The following is a 17,742-nucleotide window of genomic DNA, read 5'->3' on the forward strand; positions in this document are numbered from 1 at the left end:
TATTAGTAGCACTAATTGGAAATAGAGCATGTTTTAAAAAGAATTTAAAAAAGAAAAATGCACAAAGTTAGTAAGGGATGTAACGAGAGGATGCAGGAGGAGTTGGAGGGCAGATATGGGAACAGATATTACTAGATATAATTTTACACTGGTATGATATCTTCAAGAATAATGAACATATTATGAATATGATCCTTATTTATAATTTAATATAACAAAGTACTTATTATAACAATTTTAAATGACAAGTCAATTAAAGTTCTTGTACTAAATCCTAAACTCACCATTAAATACTGTACAATTTTGTGCCTAAAATTAATTACAAGATCTTCCAAACTGAAGTAACAATGCTAAGCAGTCAAGATACCTTATTTAACACATGATGACAGAAGAGGTTTCATCTGTGCCCAGTGATGGACCACGGCACAAGAATCCCACTGATCACATGTCTTATCACCATTTCCCCTAACTCCTGTTCTCTGTCCTGCCTCACCCACAGCTACCTGTGATCATCAATATTGTTAACAGCTCTATTTTGGGGGGGGGGGTAGCTAGTAGATGACAGGAGTATTTGTAATTCTGATAAGGACTCTATTCTGGCCTTCTTATCTGGAATTCTGTAAAGGTTCACTAAAACTCTAAAACTCAAAGACATTTGTAGAATGGTCAATGCCAGTTGATTTTTATCAGCATCTATAGCCGCACTAGCTAAAAATGAATTGCATAAAAGTTCATTACTTTGTCTCTCACTTGTTAGGAACCAATTTTATGACAAATTTTTTAACAATCAAAAACAGGTAAGAGCAATTTATATATGGTAATTTTGAAACTACCTTTCTTTCTTTCTCTCTCTCTCTCTCTCTCTCTCTCTCTCTCTCTCTCTCTCTCTCTCTCTGTTCTTGGGTAAAACCTTACTATTTGGCAGAGGATAGCTTGGAACTTCCTCCTCTACCTCCTAAGTACTGGGATTACAAGTGTACTAAGGACTGAACTCAGTGCTTCATACATGATTGACAAGCACTCTGCCAAGCAGGCTATACACCTAGTCATATTCGCTCATAAATTATTTTAATAATATGCTAACAAAGACATAGTGATTTCTACCACATATTAAAATATATCATATGATTTTCTTGACAGTTCATCTGTTGCTATAAAACGTGTTTTTGACATTTTATTCTTACATGAGTTTAAACAGGAATATACATACTCAAATACGCAATTGTATCACATATTTTCTCAAGCCATTAAGTCAAAACTTTCCAATATTTTATCTCTTAGTATTTATAAAACTATCTGAAGTTATCACATTTTTCTTAAAAAATATTTCTTAGAGTTTTAGATCTTTCTACTACTGAGGCTCTGAAATATCTTACTCTTCAAAGGAGAAAGTACATTATCCATGTCATTATGAGAGGATTGTGATAATATTTGAGTGGAGTGAGTCTTACAATAGTAAATATATGTATGTCTAGAACAAAAGACCAACACTGAATTTCATCTTTACATAAACACTGCAGGTGTCCTGCCATTGCCAAGAAGCTATTCTGACTTGGGAGTAGCTTTTCTAAGGGAGAGGCATGATGAGGACACTCTGAAGAAGGTAGTATAGAAAACAGATAATCAGGAAGAATAATAACTCTCAGGGCCAGAGAGATGGCTCAGCATATAAGAGGACTGATGATCTCCCAGAAGACCTCGGTTCAACACCCACATCATGACTTACAAACACCAGTTCAGGGGATCTGAAACCACCTTTTATCCACCACTGACACTAGACACTCATATAGTATACAACATACATACTGCCAAAACAACCGTACATGTAAAAATAAATATACTCTAAAAATTATTTTAAAGAGTAATAATTCTCTTGCAACAGCTGAGCTTCTAAAGATATTTCCATTGACTTGAATACTTTGTGCACATGAATATTAATGTGCATGGATACCTAGTAATTAAAAATGTCACTGTTTGAAGCACCGTATGTGAAGCTACTATTTAAAGGAAGGAATTTTATTCTCTATTTTTAAGACTGTCAGTCTGGTAATGATATCAGTGCATTTGTACCTGTATGTGTGTCTACATGCTTATATGTTCACAATTACATGTGGGTATCAGTGCGTAAGGGGTGTGGGGTGACTGCTGTGAGTGTGTAGGTTAGAGTTTGATGTAGAGTTCAGGTAGCTCTGCCGTCAGCCAGTTTCTATTTTACTTTTGGAGAGGGAGTGTCTGACTAAACATGGAAATCAATGATTTTTCTAGAATGAATGGCCAGTGAACTCCAGGCATCTTATTTCTTTATCCCAAGTGCTGTGGTAAAACACATATGCCACTGAACATGGATTTTTATTTTTATATATGCTCTAGGTTCTGCACTCAGGTCTTTATAATTTCATGGTATGAGAATTTTAAAGAGTACACTATTTGCCTCACCTCTCAAGGAAATTATTCTTATTTATTTGTTTGATTGTTTTATATACTTACATTCCAAACGTTGTCCCCCTTCCCTGTCCTCCCTCCCAGAGTTCTTCACCCTATCCTCTATCCTGTTTGCCTCTGAGAGAGTATTTCCTGACTCACCCACTCATGCCTATCTCACCTCACCACTGCTCCCACAGGCATCCTCCTTCCCTGGGGCATCAAGTCTCTATGGGATTAGGGGCATCTGGGATAACTGTGAAATTCATCAGTCTGGTGAAAGTTTTGATTTTAATAAAATAAAGGATTTTTATTAAAATAGCTGTCTAGAACTAAACCAGAGAGAGTTTTCTCTGGGTGAGGCCTTGGTTATGGTTACTCCAAGGATTATAAAAGCAAAACTAAAAAGTTATAATTTTTCAGAACCAAATTAACTAATATTTTGCTCTGTGTGACTGAGGCTTGATTTTGAAACAGACATCAAGAAGGAACTTCTTTGGCCATCCAAGCAAGCAAGCATTTCATACAAAAGGAGAACACAGTCATTAGCCTATCTAGTTTTGTGACCCATTAAAAGTAGCTGAGGCAGTGAAATATTTTACAACAATCATTTGACTACACCAGGAAGTCATCAATCTTGGGCAAGTTAGCGATGGAGTACACTTAGAATAGGAGCAACTTCTCCTTGTCTTATACCAGCCAAAACCTATTTTGTTTTTACAAGCCTAGCATAGTACATTATCCCTAAACAGAATGTTCACCATCACAAAGTCTTACTAATTCTAGAGAGGGTAAAATGAACAGTTTGCTCTATTCATAGTAGCCAGAAATTTTAAAGAGCCTGTCTATTAGATTTCTATCAACTGATGATTGGATAAGAAAGTTGTTACACACCTATACAATGAAATATTTTCCAGCTGTTAAGAAAAGTTCTGTCTGGGCAGTGGTGGCGCACATCTTTAATCCCAGCACTTGGGAGGCAGAGGTAGGCAGACTTCTGAGTTAGAGGCCAGCCTGGTCTACAAAGTGAGTTCCAGGACAGCCAGGACTATACAGAGAAACCCTGTCTTGAAAAACAAACAAACAAAAAAAAGGAAAGTTCTGTCATTAAATATGCAGGTAAGTGGATGGAGTTAGAAACAATTATCCAGAGTGAAATAACACAGATCCTAAAAGACAAATACAGTATCTTTATGTGTATGTGGATGTCATATTTTAATCTTTAAATATGTATATTTCGTTTAGAATATCCAAAGAAGTTAGGTACTTTGTAAAGCACCAGTGAGATCTGTTAAGGGAAGAAAATTTGAATGTAGTGTCATAAATGGATAAAGAAGAAATTAGAAATAGAGGAATATAATAGTAGAAAAGATACTGTGAGGAGTGACACTAACACTAAAGTTTTCTCTTGAAAAGCCACATACAATCTACTACGATAGTAGCTTCCTAAAATATATCCATATATGGAGGGAATTTCAATAGAGTAGCCACATGATAGTGAAGAAATGTCCTAAGTAGACATCACATGCTACTAAAGAAAACCCTCAGTACCAAGAATGAGTTATATCTTTGAGTCATTTGCCAACTGGGTCTCAGAGACTACGACAAACACGGCATGTCATTTTCAGTGCTGTTGGCTACCCTCCTCAACATGATGGTAAGATATTGTTGCCGAAGACACCACATACTTATGTCACTGAGCATGAAGAAAAGGTGTTTCATTCCTATTGATTAGATCTCATAGAATTAAAGGTACTATGCAGACTCTGGGAGCAGAAAAGTAATTCTCAAATGCAATCCTCAATCTCACCCTACTACCAACCCTGAGAGCTACAATAGCAACTTACCTACAAAATTCACCCACTGCTAAAATGTTTTAAGAGTAACCAACCACACTTTTAATTGGATGTAAATTCCACTTTACGAGATAGAACTCATACCTTACAGTGTTAATAAGACCAATAACCTGAGAGTATGTAGGTCATGAGCCACAGGGGAATATCTACTACTATTATTCTACAAAATAAACATAGCCTTAAACAACTTCTAATGATGTGTTGCTATACCCATAGATCAGTTCACCACTCAACCCCCATTAGAAAAACTTTTTCTCAGAGTAGGAAACAATTACACTGGGGCCCAAAGTTGGACAAAGTATGGAGAGTGAGAGCTTGGGAATGTTCAGCCATAAATTGAATGTCTTTTATCACTTTCCTTCCAATCAAGTCTCAGAGATCTATGTGGAAGAAGAGAGACTGTAAGAACCAGAAATGATAGATTGTTCCAAGAAAACAGCATCTTCCAGACACAACAGTGCTCATGAATGTATGAATTTACAGAGACCGTGACATTATAACAAGACCTGCATGAGTTTTGGACAAAATAAAGCATGAAGCAAGGAAAATAAGCAGAAATTCTCACCCCTAACCAAATGATTGCTGCTGGGAGAAAACTATGTTTTCTTCGATGGAATTATACTGGGTATATCCACAGGCCTCTTGCTCAGTAATATTTGGCCAACACAAAAGACCCCATGTTCTGGGTTGAATGTGTGGTGTGTGTGTGGGGGGGCTGTGTGTCACACAGCATACTTTTTAATATTTTGTCTGTATTTTTAAGAGAGAAAAAGAACATGAATTTGGGTGAGTAGGAAACAATGGAACAATTGCAAAGAAGTTGTGGTAGAGGAAAGAGTATGATACTAATACAGTTTATAGAAAAATTTAAAAAGAAAATAAATAATTTTATGAGAACAGACACAATATTCTTTATATTCTAATTGACATACAGATAGTTATCTAGAAAGCAGAGGACAGGAAAAAGAATTGTGCCCATTTGTTTATGTTACCAAGCTTGTTTTTATTTCCATAAATTCTGACATCTCCAAGAACTAAGAAGTTACATGGTCAGGAGTTTGTCAACTAAGAAGAAATATGTGTAGTGTGTGTTGGCATTGGGTAAAGCATGATAGCTTGTAAACATTATGCTCCCATGCCAAATTAAAAAAAAAAAAAAGAAGAGAAACAGAGAGAAACAGAGTACGTCAAAGATGTGAAGATTATTTGGAGGAATTGCAGACTGATAAAACACTCTGGTAGGCGGATACCAGCAAATAACAAAGCACATGCTGGCATACATAAGCCACACACAGGCATGGAGCATACAGACAACATGGAGATGGAAACACAGGTACATAGACATAAATGGTCACACTGGTGAAGGCTAATGACTCAGGCCTTCGATCTCAGTCATATTTGCACAGAATCACACAATAGTGGAACTCTGACAAAACAAATATATGCCAGATTACACCACTGTTTACTCTGTGGCTCCATGAACATCTAGTATCACTAATATCATGGTGACTTATAGGTCTTTGGTTGTACAGTGCCAGCCACATTTTATGGGACCCATAGTGAACATCCCATTCAGTAGCATGTTTAAAGTTGATAGTTACAGCTTTCTGTATTCAGCACAGCTGAAGAAAACAATAGATAAATCAAAACCTTAGGGGTAAAGATGAAGATTATGGCTTGAAAAAGTTGCAATTAGTCCTAGGAAAATAGAAGAGCTCAGTAATCTCAGAGCTTAGAGCATGTGCAGAAGATATCTGTGGCCACCCCAAGATTTCATCTGTACCCAAGCTTCAAGCATAGTATAAACAGAGACTGAAACAAAAGGTATACTTACATATGACCCTAACAGAGCACAAGAGCTCACCTTTAAAAGCTTTTTCTTCTTCTTGAAAATTCCATACATATACAAATCAGATGTGTTTTGATTGTATCTACCCTTCACTTCCACTTCCCCAGCTCTCCCCAAATTTCTCTAACATTTCACTTTCAATTACATGTCTGAACTTCATATATATTTTAAAAGATATTCTAACTAATTGAGGCAAATTATTTGTGTCCACATGTACATAGATGTGTAGGCACCCACTGGCCCATGTGGAACTTACCTGTAGCCACATTTCTAAAACAAAATAATGATTATCCCTTCCCCTGCAAACCATCTGCTACCAATAGATCCTCATCTAGAGATAGATGCTACAGAGTTCCTCTCACCTCCATGCTACACTTCTTAACTGTCATGGCTTCATAGAGGCCTTATGTAGGTAACCATAGCTATTGTGAGTTCATGGGTGCCACAGCCATGTCATATATAGTCACACTATTTGCCATCTCCAAATCTTGCACTCTATTGCCCCTCTTTTTGCATAGTGTTTCCTGGGGTTGGTAAAAGGTAAGTGTATGGTCTAGTTGTCCAAATTGCCTTTGCTTTAATGGTTCAGATATTTTCATACTACTTAGCTATAAAACAAAGCAAGTATTGATACATACTACAGTAGAGTAAGCCTTGAAAGTTTATGCTAATTAAAAGAAGGCAGTCTTAAATGTCTGTGTTGTATGATTACACTTACTTGAATGTGTAAATTAATCAAACCCATAGAGGCAGAGTGTGGAGAATCCAGAAAGAATAGAATAAGTGAAAATTTCATGTCTATCAGATTTATTATCAGGGTGATAAGAATGTTCAGTAATTCTATAATGATGATGGTTTTACAATCTTGTAAAATACTAAAAATCACCAAATTGTGCAATTCTAAAATAGTCAGAGAGATTGAATTTGCACATTAAATGTATACAGCTCCACACATAAATATTGAGCTGCACCCAACACTGATATGTTGGACTTTAAAAGGAAAATCATTTGACCCTTCACATAAAAACAACTTACCATGTTCTTTCTTTAAAAAAATGTTTTTGAAAACAATTTTACACATCAAAACTATATTTCTGTTATTACATCTCTCCCTCTCCCCACCCAACTCTTAAAATGTGTGACATTTTAAAATTAAAGACAAACATAAACAAACACATCTCTATTGAGTCCTTCAAGTGTTGCACATGTGTACATATATTTAAGGCTGACCTCTTGGAGAAAACTGATTCTTCTGCTCTCAGCAGCTATTATTTGACTGTAGTTCTACCTCTAATGTTGAAACCTTGTGAAAAATTTACCCTATTAGTTTATTTAATCACAACAGGTCAGGTTTAAAGACTTGTTTTTGCCATCTTTCCAACCCTTTGTCACAGTTTTCTCTGAGCCTTGGGTGTGCAGATGATGTTATAGATATATCACAGAAGTATGGCTAAAGAAAGAGTTGTAGAGAATGAGATAGGGCTTTGAACAGGGGATAAATGATGGGGAAGGGGATTAACAGAAAAGAGGATGAAGGACGGTAACAGAAATGGAGAGTGAAGAAAGAGAGATAAATAACCATCTTCTTTTTGAAGCAATGTATTTTTCCACAGCTCAGGCTGTCCTACAATGCACTCTATAAATCAGAATGGCCTTTGTCTTGGAACCAAAGCAATTCTCCTATTCAAGTTTCAAAATCATAGGTGCGAAGTAGGAAATCTTCATAATTTTAAAAGACTGTGCAAGATTGTTCAGTAACTATATTTAACGTTTGAGTAAAATTATGTACGGCATTTCTGCAGGGAAAAAAATATGAGCTTAAGACTCTATAACTAGTAGTAGAATAGTCAGGAGTAAAGGCACAACTGTTTCATACCTAAGGACTCAAGAAATACTGGTTCTGTGAACCTGTCCCCAGTGACCAACTGTGCTGCCTGTGAACCATTTACCACAATAGACCAAACAATAGGACATGGGATGCATTGCATTGCGGGCCTTGGCGCTCTGCAGTTTGTTACCAGAGCTAGAAGAAAGCACCGTCTGCTGAGCTTGCCTTGACACCTTCTGGCTACTGTCATGTTACCCAGCCCCTGGGCTGAACCGAGAGGAGACTCTGGGGGGTGGGGCTTACCCTTTATATGTGAAAACAAAATATTAAACTTGGGGCCTTGATCAGAGAACTTTGTCTTGGCCTCATCTCTTCTCACCCTCCAATCCCCTTTCATTCCCAGCCTTCCTCTCAGGTGAAACCAGTACCCGTAGCGCTGGTGGCTACAACCAACTGGGCTCAAAGCAACATCATGTTGTCAGCTTTCTTTATCTATTGGTTAGGGAACTAAATGAAAGTTAGAAGAACATAACCATCATAATGAATATGCAATAGTGATGACACAGCATTGCTCATCACTAGATATTGATTCAACTGAGTTCACTGGAGAGTTTATATTTCCCCAGTAGTCTGTCTTCTCTTCCTATACTTTCAAATTTATTGATATAAATCTTCTCTTGTCATGCTATTTATTTCAATATTTCTTTTTATTTTGCATTTATTCATCCTATCATTTTTGTAATTGATTCTTTTTCCTTGTTTAGTTTCATCCAAGATTTATGACCTCTCTTAATTTTAGCAAAATCCTATTATTTATATTTGATAGCACTCTATTTTAATATTCTCATTAACTTGTAATCTTATATTTAATATTTCATTTTTAAAATTTTCATTGCTTTTGCCCTTAAGTTCAATGGCCAACATGTTCTTTTTCAGTAAGAATTGAAGGCTTTAATTTTTTAAAAAAATTAATTTGGCCACTTTTCAAAGTAATGATAGTGTTTTTTTAATGCCCATTAATTTTCTTTCTTTGAGTTTCATTCAGGACTGTGTAGGTTCTGAAATTTCCTTCCTATGGTAAGCAAATGGGTCACTAAAATTCAGCATTCAAGACCCCATGGATAGCAGGTAAATTTAAAGGACTGTTACTATATATTTCATTAGCCCTGCATAATTCTTCTTGATGCTTCTGCCCCTGGAAATATTTGTGTTCATATGATCTTTGAAAACAAAATAATATGTTACAACTTTTTGAGATGTTCCCATGTCTTCAAGTATATTGCCAAAAGTTAATTTTCAGTCACTATTTCTATAAAATCCTAGGTGTGTTTAGGGCTCCAAGGGACAGAGACTGCTCCCAAATGCTCTCATCTCTCCAATTTGAAGTCCTAATTCTAAACACTACATCTCCTATAAGGACTAAATAAAATATGTGTGATTTTAAAAGGTGGACAAGTATTTAGAAACCAAATTAAGAAAATGCATAATGCCATCTCAAAAATACCACGGAGAGGGAGAGGGGGAGGGGGAGGGGGGGGGGGGGGGGGGGGAGAGGGAGAGGGAGAGGGAGAGGGAGAGGGAGAGGGAGAGGGAGAGGGAGAGGGAGAGGGAGAGGGAGAGGGAGAGGGAGAGGGAGAGGGAGAGGGAGAGGGAGAGGGAGAGGGAGAGGGAGAGGGAGAGGGAGAGGGAGAGAGGAGGGAGAGGGAGAGGGAGAGGAGGGAGAGGGAGAGGGAGAGGGAGAGGGTTTTATAGATAACCATGTTATTTAAATAACACATCATCATTTTAATAAATGTTCTATAATAAGGTTTATAGACTCTTTCTTAATATCTCTAGAAGAAGGATATTTTTGCCATGCTTTAAGCAGCTTTTAGATCTTGAATTTTTAAAGACTTTTGTTTTTATCTTCCTATGAGAAATTTTAAGGTTTATGAATTTCTGCCTTTCTTAATACTAAATTATCAAAGAGAATAAAGGTACCCTGGCCAGTAAAGAAAATACTGAAGATTCATTCCATAACTTCAGCACAAATCATTTCAAACATACATTTATACATATACCCCATGCAGAATAAGAACAGATGGAAACTGTCCAGAGTAGAAACTTGAGAATGTGTTGTTACTGTTCGCCAAATTATGATGGAACCACTCTTCTTTATGTGTATTATAAGAAATGAGACCTCTAACTGGCTCAACTCCTAACATCCCACTGAGGCTGAGAATCAAGGCTAACTCAGATCCATACCACCTGGGAAATTCCTTACAACATCTCCTCAGCTATTTAAATCTGAAAGATGAACTGAATACAGGGGCACAGGTGGAAAGTTTAGTCTCCAAAATATCCCCAGCACTGTCTGTCTCTCTGTCTTTGTCTTTTCTCTCTGTCTCCTATCTCTCTCCATCTTTCTCTCTTTCTGTGTGTCTCTGTCTCTCTATGTATCTGTCTTTGTCTCTCTTCCTCTGTCTGTCATTTCGGTTTCCATCTATCTCTCTGACTCTGTCTCTGTCTCTTTATATCTCTGTGTTTCTCTTTCTCTATGTGTCTCTGTCATTGCCTTTCTGTTTTTCTCTCTGTCTCTCTCTGTCTCTGTCCCTCCCTCCCTCCCTCCTTCTCTTTCTGCTGCTGTCCTGTTGAACTCCACAGTTCCTTGATGTTAGTATTGAAATTTTGTCTCCTTTCTCATCAATGTTCAATTTAATCAACCAACAGAATAAAGAAGTCTGTGGCCTTATTTTCTGTTACCAGGATGACAGAAAAAACAAAACAAAACAAAACAAAACAAAACCAGTATGTGTGTGTGGGTGTGTGGGAGGGGAGGAGTCTCAGCTTCAGTGTTAAAGTGTAGTTTCCTTAAGAGTTTGATTTCTCTATATTTCTTCCCTAAAACAAATTTGTTTCACTTCTAACTGCTATGTCTCCATATTGTGAGACTCCAGCTTTCACCAGAGTTCAGAGTACCTTCCTTCTTCACTGCCTTGGTCTCTGGCAGCCTCTCATCAAATTCACATCACTCTGCCTCCACTTACCACAGCTGATCTCTCTGCATTTACCTTCTCTCATACCATGCAGAGCATTGCTTTTGGGATAGAATGGATTTCCCTCTCCTCCCTCTCCCTCTCCCTCTCCCTCTCCCTCTCCCTCTCCCTCTCCCTCTCCCTCTCCCTCTCCCTCTCCCTCTCCCTCTCCCTCTCCCTCTCCCTCTCCCTCTCCCTCTCCCTCTCCCTCTCCCTCTCCCTCTCCCTCTCCCTCTCCCTCTCCCTCTCCCTCTCCCTCTCCCTCTCCCTCTCCCTCTCCCTCTCCCTCTCCCCTCCCCCTCCCCCTCCCCCTTCCCCTCCTCCTCCCTCCCCCTCCCCCTCCCCTCCCTCTGCCCTCCCCCTCTGCCCTCCCCCTCTCCCCTCCCCCCTCCCCTCCTCCTCTCCTTCCCCCTCTTTCTCTCTCCCTCCTCCTCCTTTTCTTTTTCTTCTTTCAAATAAGAGTATACACTAGGGATCTAATGGTAGCTATGTCATCTTTAATTGATATGTTAGTTTTGAACAGGATGTATGTTGTTTCTGAGAGTCCTCATAGGAGACTAGATTCCCAGTCGTTGCTACTATTCAAAAACTATGTTTCCAAAGTCATAGAAGGAGATTTGAAATTACTATAGTATCACTGACATTTATTGCACATATACATATTCTGCATTTCCATATCTGTTACAATTTATTCCATCCTTTGATCTTCAGTGACATCTCTATGACATTAATACAATTTTTCCCATCTCACATCTACAAAAAGAAACCCACAAGATGTCCTATGTTACATGATTTTCATATCCTGATGCTTCAACAATAAAGTTCACTCTTAGTCACAACCACTCTGTTGTCAATTAGGACAAACATTGGGAACTTGATTTGAGAATTTTATATTTAAATCACAAGTGCTCGGAACTTTGTTCTGTGGCTTATTGTTCTTCTAATCATCCCTTGGGACTATAAAAAGTATTGCCACTCAATTGCATGCCTGATAATCATTGTGCAACTTGATTTTGAGATTATTTTTCTTTCTAATAATGAGCTCACAAATCTGATAACACAAATCATTTTATCTCCTTAGATTTTTGTCTCCCAAGAGATTTAAATTTTATTAATAAAAGAATAATTATACTATCATTAATTAAGCATTGTTAGTTGACAGGAATCTTTAAATAAGGTAGAATATTATAGCTTAGGTGGCTTAGTATTCACATTTTACCCAAGACTGGCCTTGAAATCATGGCTACCCTCCTGCCTCAGACACCGAGGGCTGGTAATCTAAACATAAACTGTCATTCCTATCCAGTATTTTTGAATTTGAGTTTTTTAAATTAAAATGTTAAAAAGTCTAGGAAAAATTTTTATAGCTCCTCAAATAGATATCAACCTCATAAATACAACTTTAAATTAAAATAGGAGATTAAGAATATTCCTTCTATCAAAGATTCCAGAAAGTATTTAATTTAAACTGATTAAGTAATACAGTTTGCAGAGTGCTGTGTAAAGTACACTGAGGACAGTGGTGTCAACTTTGTGGGAGTTTCTTCCATGTAGAACATTTTCTAAGTGCTTTCTGTGGACAGCCTGGCGAGGAAAAGATTTGAAGGATCCAAACTAAATGGCATCTCATAATACAGCCACATGACCAGAAATGAATAAACACAAGCACAGGAACCATGGGAATGAAAGCAATTAAATGAAACACAATTGCTCTGGCAGCAAAGCTCTATATGCAGAAGGTCAGCATCAGTAAGCTTGCCATTACCAATCCTACAGAGAAGTCCCACTTCCCCATCCCTGACTCTCTGTTGCACACCAACGATGGGATTTCTCACAACAGATCACATCAGTAACCTCCAAATATTTGAGCTAATTTTACATTAAGGCTTAAATATAATTAAGAGAGATATTTAAGCCCCAAAGTATTTAGAATTAAGAAGGTGACTTTCACATTTTATTTCCATAAGGTTCTCATTTCCATTTTCTACCCTCTTCAAATCTTATAACAGCTAATCAAGAAATAATTCACAGGGTCACTCATTCCCAAACACCCAAAGGGCAAGTGGGACACAAAGTTCCTCTCTCCAATTAAGCTAACCACAGAGACCACAGGAAGTTTATTGACAGTTTAGCCAAATGGTCATGGAAATTTTTATTCTGGTTTTGGGATTTGCCCTTCGGTGACTGAGTGAGCCTTGGACAAGCATGAATTTGTAATATTGCCATTGGCAGAGAGAAAGTAAGTGTCCTTCCAGGAGAAGTAAAGAGCTCCAAGTCTAGATCATTTATATGACATGAAGGAAGATGAGAAACGGAGAAATTCAGGTATTAAAAGAAAAGGGTACTTTTGCAGTTATTTTAATTTGTCTTTATTATCGAAAATTTCATACATTTATATAATAAAATATGTTGGCATCTATCCACCAGTTTCCCTCATACACTTCCCAGCACATCCCCTTTTGACTGTTTGCATTCTATGGTTACTTCTGTTTTGTCAATAACCCATTGATTCCAATTAGTGCTACCCATATGTGCATGGGTATGGGTGCGGATTCTGTCTCACCAAATATCCCCTGAAAATTGCTCCTCAGTAGGAGTCAGTGCTTGGAAATACTCTACCTATCTATGTTGGAATTTTGGCTGATGTGATCTTTGCGTGTGTTATGCCAGCTGTTGTGAGCTCATGAATGTGATGGCCCTATTATGTTCAAAAGACAGCTCTTCACAGCCATCTTCTCCCCACCTCTTCCTCTTTGTTGTTTCTAACTCCTCTTTAGAGATGGTCTTGGAGACTTGGCAAGGCAGTGGAGTGGTATGGGTAGGGTGGAACAATAGATGTATGAGTTAGGACTAAGTATTCATTATCTTATTCTCAGCACTTGACAATAGTTTCAGTTTGTTATTATTACTAATATTTTACTTGTTCACTTTACATCCTGCTCACTCCCCCCTCCCAGTTACACCCTCGACAATCCTTCCCCCATCCCCTTCTCCTGTGAGTGGGTGGGAGCCCCTTGGGTATCACCTCACCCTGGCACATCAAGTCACTATAAAGCTAGACACACCCTCGCCCACTGAGGCCAAACAAGGCAGCACAGCTAGAAGAACAAACGCCACAGAAAGGCAACAGCTTTTGGGATAGCCCCAATCCAGCTGTGCAGGACCCACATGAAACCAAGCTGTATATTTTCTAAATATGTGCAGGAAGTTCTAGGTCCTGTCTGTGTATATTTTTTGGTTGGTGGTTCAGTCTCTGAGAGACCAAAGGGTCTATGTTAGTTGACTCTATGTTAGTTGGTTTTACTGTGGAATTCCTATTCCCTTCAAGTCAACAATTCTTCCTCCCATTCTTCTATAAGAGTCCTCAAGTTCCATCCACTGTCGAGCTGTGGGAGTCTGCATCTGTCTGAGTCAGCTGCTGGGTGGAGCGTCTCAAAGGACAGCCATACTAGACTCCTGCTTGCAAACATAACAGAGTATTATTAATAGTGTCAGTGATTGCTGCTTGTCCATGGGATAGATCTCTCATAGAACTGATTATTGTTTGGCTTTTCCCTCAGTCACTGCTTCATTCCCTATGACTGCATTTCTTATAGATAGGATAAATTTTGGGTACAAAGTTTTGTGGGTAAGTTGGTATCCCTAAGGGTCTATTGTGGTGTCTGGCTAGGTATAAGAGGTAGCCTCTTCAAGTTCCATATCCTCAATGTTATGAGTTACACACTTCTTTGATTCTTGGGCATCTCCCTTATCTCAGAACTCAATCTTTTCCTGAAGTTGTCCCCTATCTCTCTACCCCTATCAGTTGAAATTTTTTGTTCATTTTTATGATCATCCTTCTTGTCCTTCCCCACACCTGATTCCGAAATGTCCCTCACCCCTCTCCTCATCTTGTCCAGTTCCTTCCTTCCATCAGCCTCTTATGACTATTTTATTGACACTTCTATGTGAGACTCAAGCATCCTTGCTTGTGTATTCTTTCCTGTTTAGCGTCTTTGGGTCTGTGGAGTGGAGAATTATATCCTGTATTTTATGACTGATATCTACTCATAAGTGGGTACATACCATGCATATCATTTTGGGACTGGGTCACCTCACTCAGGATGATATTCTCAATATCCATCCATTTGCCTACAAAATTCATAATGTCTTAGATTTTAATACCTGGATGGTATTCCATTGTATAGATGTACCACATCTTTTATTTGTTCTTCAGTTGAGGGATATGTAAGTTGTTTCCAGTTTCCAATTATTATGAATAAAGTTGGTATGAACATAGTTGATCAAGTATCTTTATGAGATGTTGAAGCATTTTTTAGGTATATGCCAAGCAGTGGTATAACTTGGTCTTGAGGTAAAACTATTCCCAGTTTTCAGAAAAACTGCCAAATTGATTTCTGGAGTGGTTGTACAAGTTTGCACCCCCACTATCAGTGAAGGAGTATTCCCCTTGTTTCAAATATTCACCAGAATGTGCTATCATTGAGTTTTTGATCTCAGCCATTCTGATTAGTATAAGATGGAATCTCAGATTTTTTTGTTTGTTTGTTTTTCATTTACATAATCACTAAGGACTGTGCCCATTTTTAATTGGGTTATTTGAGTTGTTGATGTTTAACTTCTTGAGTTCTTTATAAATTTTGGATATTAGCCCTCTGTCAGATATACAGTTGGTGAAGATCCTTTCCCAATCTGTAGGCTGCCAATTTGTCCTATTCACAGTGTCCTTTGCCTTAGAGAAGCTTCGCAGTTTTATGGGGTCTCATTTATCAATCGTTGATCTTAAAGCCTGAACCACTGGTATTAAGTTTAAGAAATTATCTCCTGAACCAATGCATTCAATGATATTTTCCACCTTGTCTACTCTGAGATTGAGTGTATCCAGTTTTATGTTGAGGTCCTTGATCCACTTGGACTTAAGTTTTGTGCAGGGTGAAAAATATGGATCTATTTCATTCTTCTAAATGTAGACATACAATTAGATCAGCATTATTTGTTGAAGATCTTTATTTTTTTAATTTTTTTACATTGAATGGTGTTGGTTGGCTTTTTTATAAAAAAATCAAGTATCCATAGAAGTGTGGATTTATTTCTGGGTCTTCTATTCTCTCGATCAATATTCCTGTTTCCATACCAATACCATACAGTTTTTATCACTATTACTCTGTAGTAAAGCTTGAGGTCAGGCAAGGTTATTCTTCCTGAAGTTCTTTTATTGTTTGGGATTATTTCGGCTATCCTGGGTTTTTTGTTCAAGTGTATGAAGTTGAGAATTGCTCTTTCAAAGCATATAAAAATTGTGATGGAATTTTGATGGGGATTATATTGAATCTATAGACTGCTTTTGGTAAGATATCCATTTTCACTAAGTTAACCCTGCCTATCCATGAGCATGGGCGATCTTTCTATTTCTCCCTTAAAGAATTTCCAAACATTTGGACATTCTTAAAATTATTTCTATTAACCATTAGTTCCAAACACACCTTCCAGATCTTCTATGCCAAGTACTGACAAAGACTGCTCTGTATCAGTCAAAGTCACATTTTACTTCATCCTTCACTCATCTGCCACCATCTCACCAGAAAATGGAATTAGATATATTGCTACACAACATCTTAGTAACTAGTCATAGGAACTTTTGTCCTGATGCCTTTATTCTGGACTGAATATGATGCTATTATAAATGTTTTTGAGCCTTTTTCTACCATCTGAATACCCAAACAGAAAAGTATAATATTTTATAGTCTGTATTGATTAAAATTCAAAGATAGTAGCAGACATGTTAATAAGAAAAACTCAGAAAATTATCCATCAAAAACATATTTTCCATCACAACAGTCACAACATATGAGTATTGCAAAAGTACAAAAGTACATTAGGTGATTCTCCAAACCTAACACTAAGAATCTACCACTCTTAGGTAAAGAAATGGAGGGAATATATACTGTTCACCTTTCCCCCAATAATACAAACAATGACTTCAGAAAGTAACTAAAACAAATAATTTTAATAACTGAGGGAAAATGTTAATTCAATTGTGTAGTTGCCAAAACAGTGGCAGGTATTTTTCCAGCTTCCAATTGTTGTTGAAATTCCTTTATTTTGTTTTAGTGTTTGTTCATGTGCTTGCTTTGCCTCTGTTTTTTCCACAAAACACACACTTGGTAAACTGAAATAATTTTATGTGAATACTCTGGCTGTGCATAATAGAGAAGTACTTCAGGGCAAATTTATCCACCCAGAGCTTGGAGAAATCAGTTTGATGCCAGTGATCATTTTTTAAAAAATCAAAGTAGTATTGTGTGCAAGTGAGAAATGATTTTGTCAGATGTAAAAAAAAAAAAAAAAAAAAAAAAAAAAAAAAGAGTACCATGTTAACTACCATAGATCAAAAGATCTCAAAACTTGGTTCCATACAATAACATTCTGTATGGCTTTTCATATGAATGTATCTTTTGTTGGTGTATTGTATGTGGTATGGAGGAAAAAAAAAACAGTGTTAACCCTGACAATTATTGATTTATATTTATTTTCAAGAGCAACTGGTTCAGGGGAAAAGGCAAATCTATGCAGCCTCTTTTTTCAGACATGGATGACTACATGAGCTTCTCTTCTACTTTTAAGCATAGTAGTTCTGATTCCTTTAGAGACTTGAAATCCTTAGACCCCATGCCAGCTAAAAATTAACTTACTAGGTAATCCTGTATTCTTCCTAGCTACAGAAAAAAATTCCAAAGATCTGAGGACATGGTGTAAAATTTTAGTTATAAGAAA

Source organism: Arvicanthis niloticus, chromosome 5 (assembly GCF_011762505.2).
Source record: "Arvicanthis niloticus isolate mArvNil1 chromosome 5, mArvNil1.pat.X, whole genome shotgun sequence".
Taxonomy (NCBI): Eukaryota; Metazoa; Chordata; class Mammalia; order Rodentia; family Muridae; genus Arvicanthis; species Arvicanthis niloticus.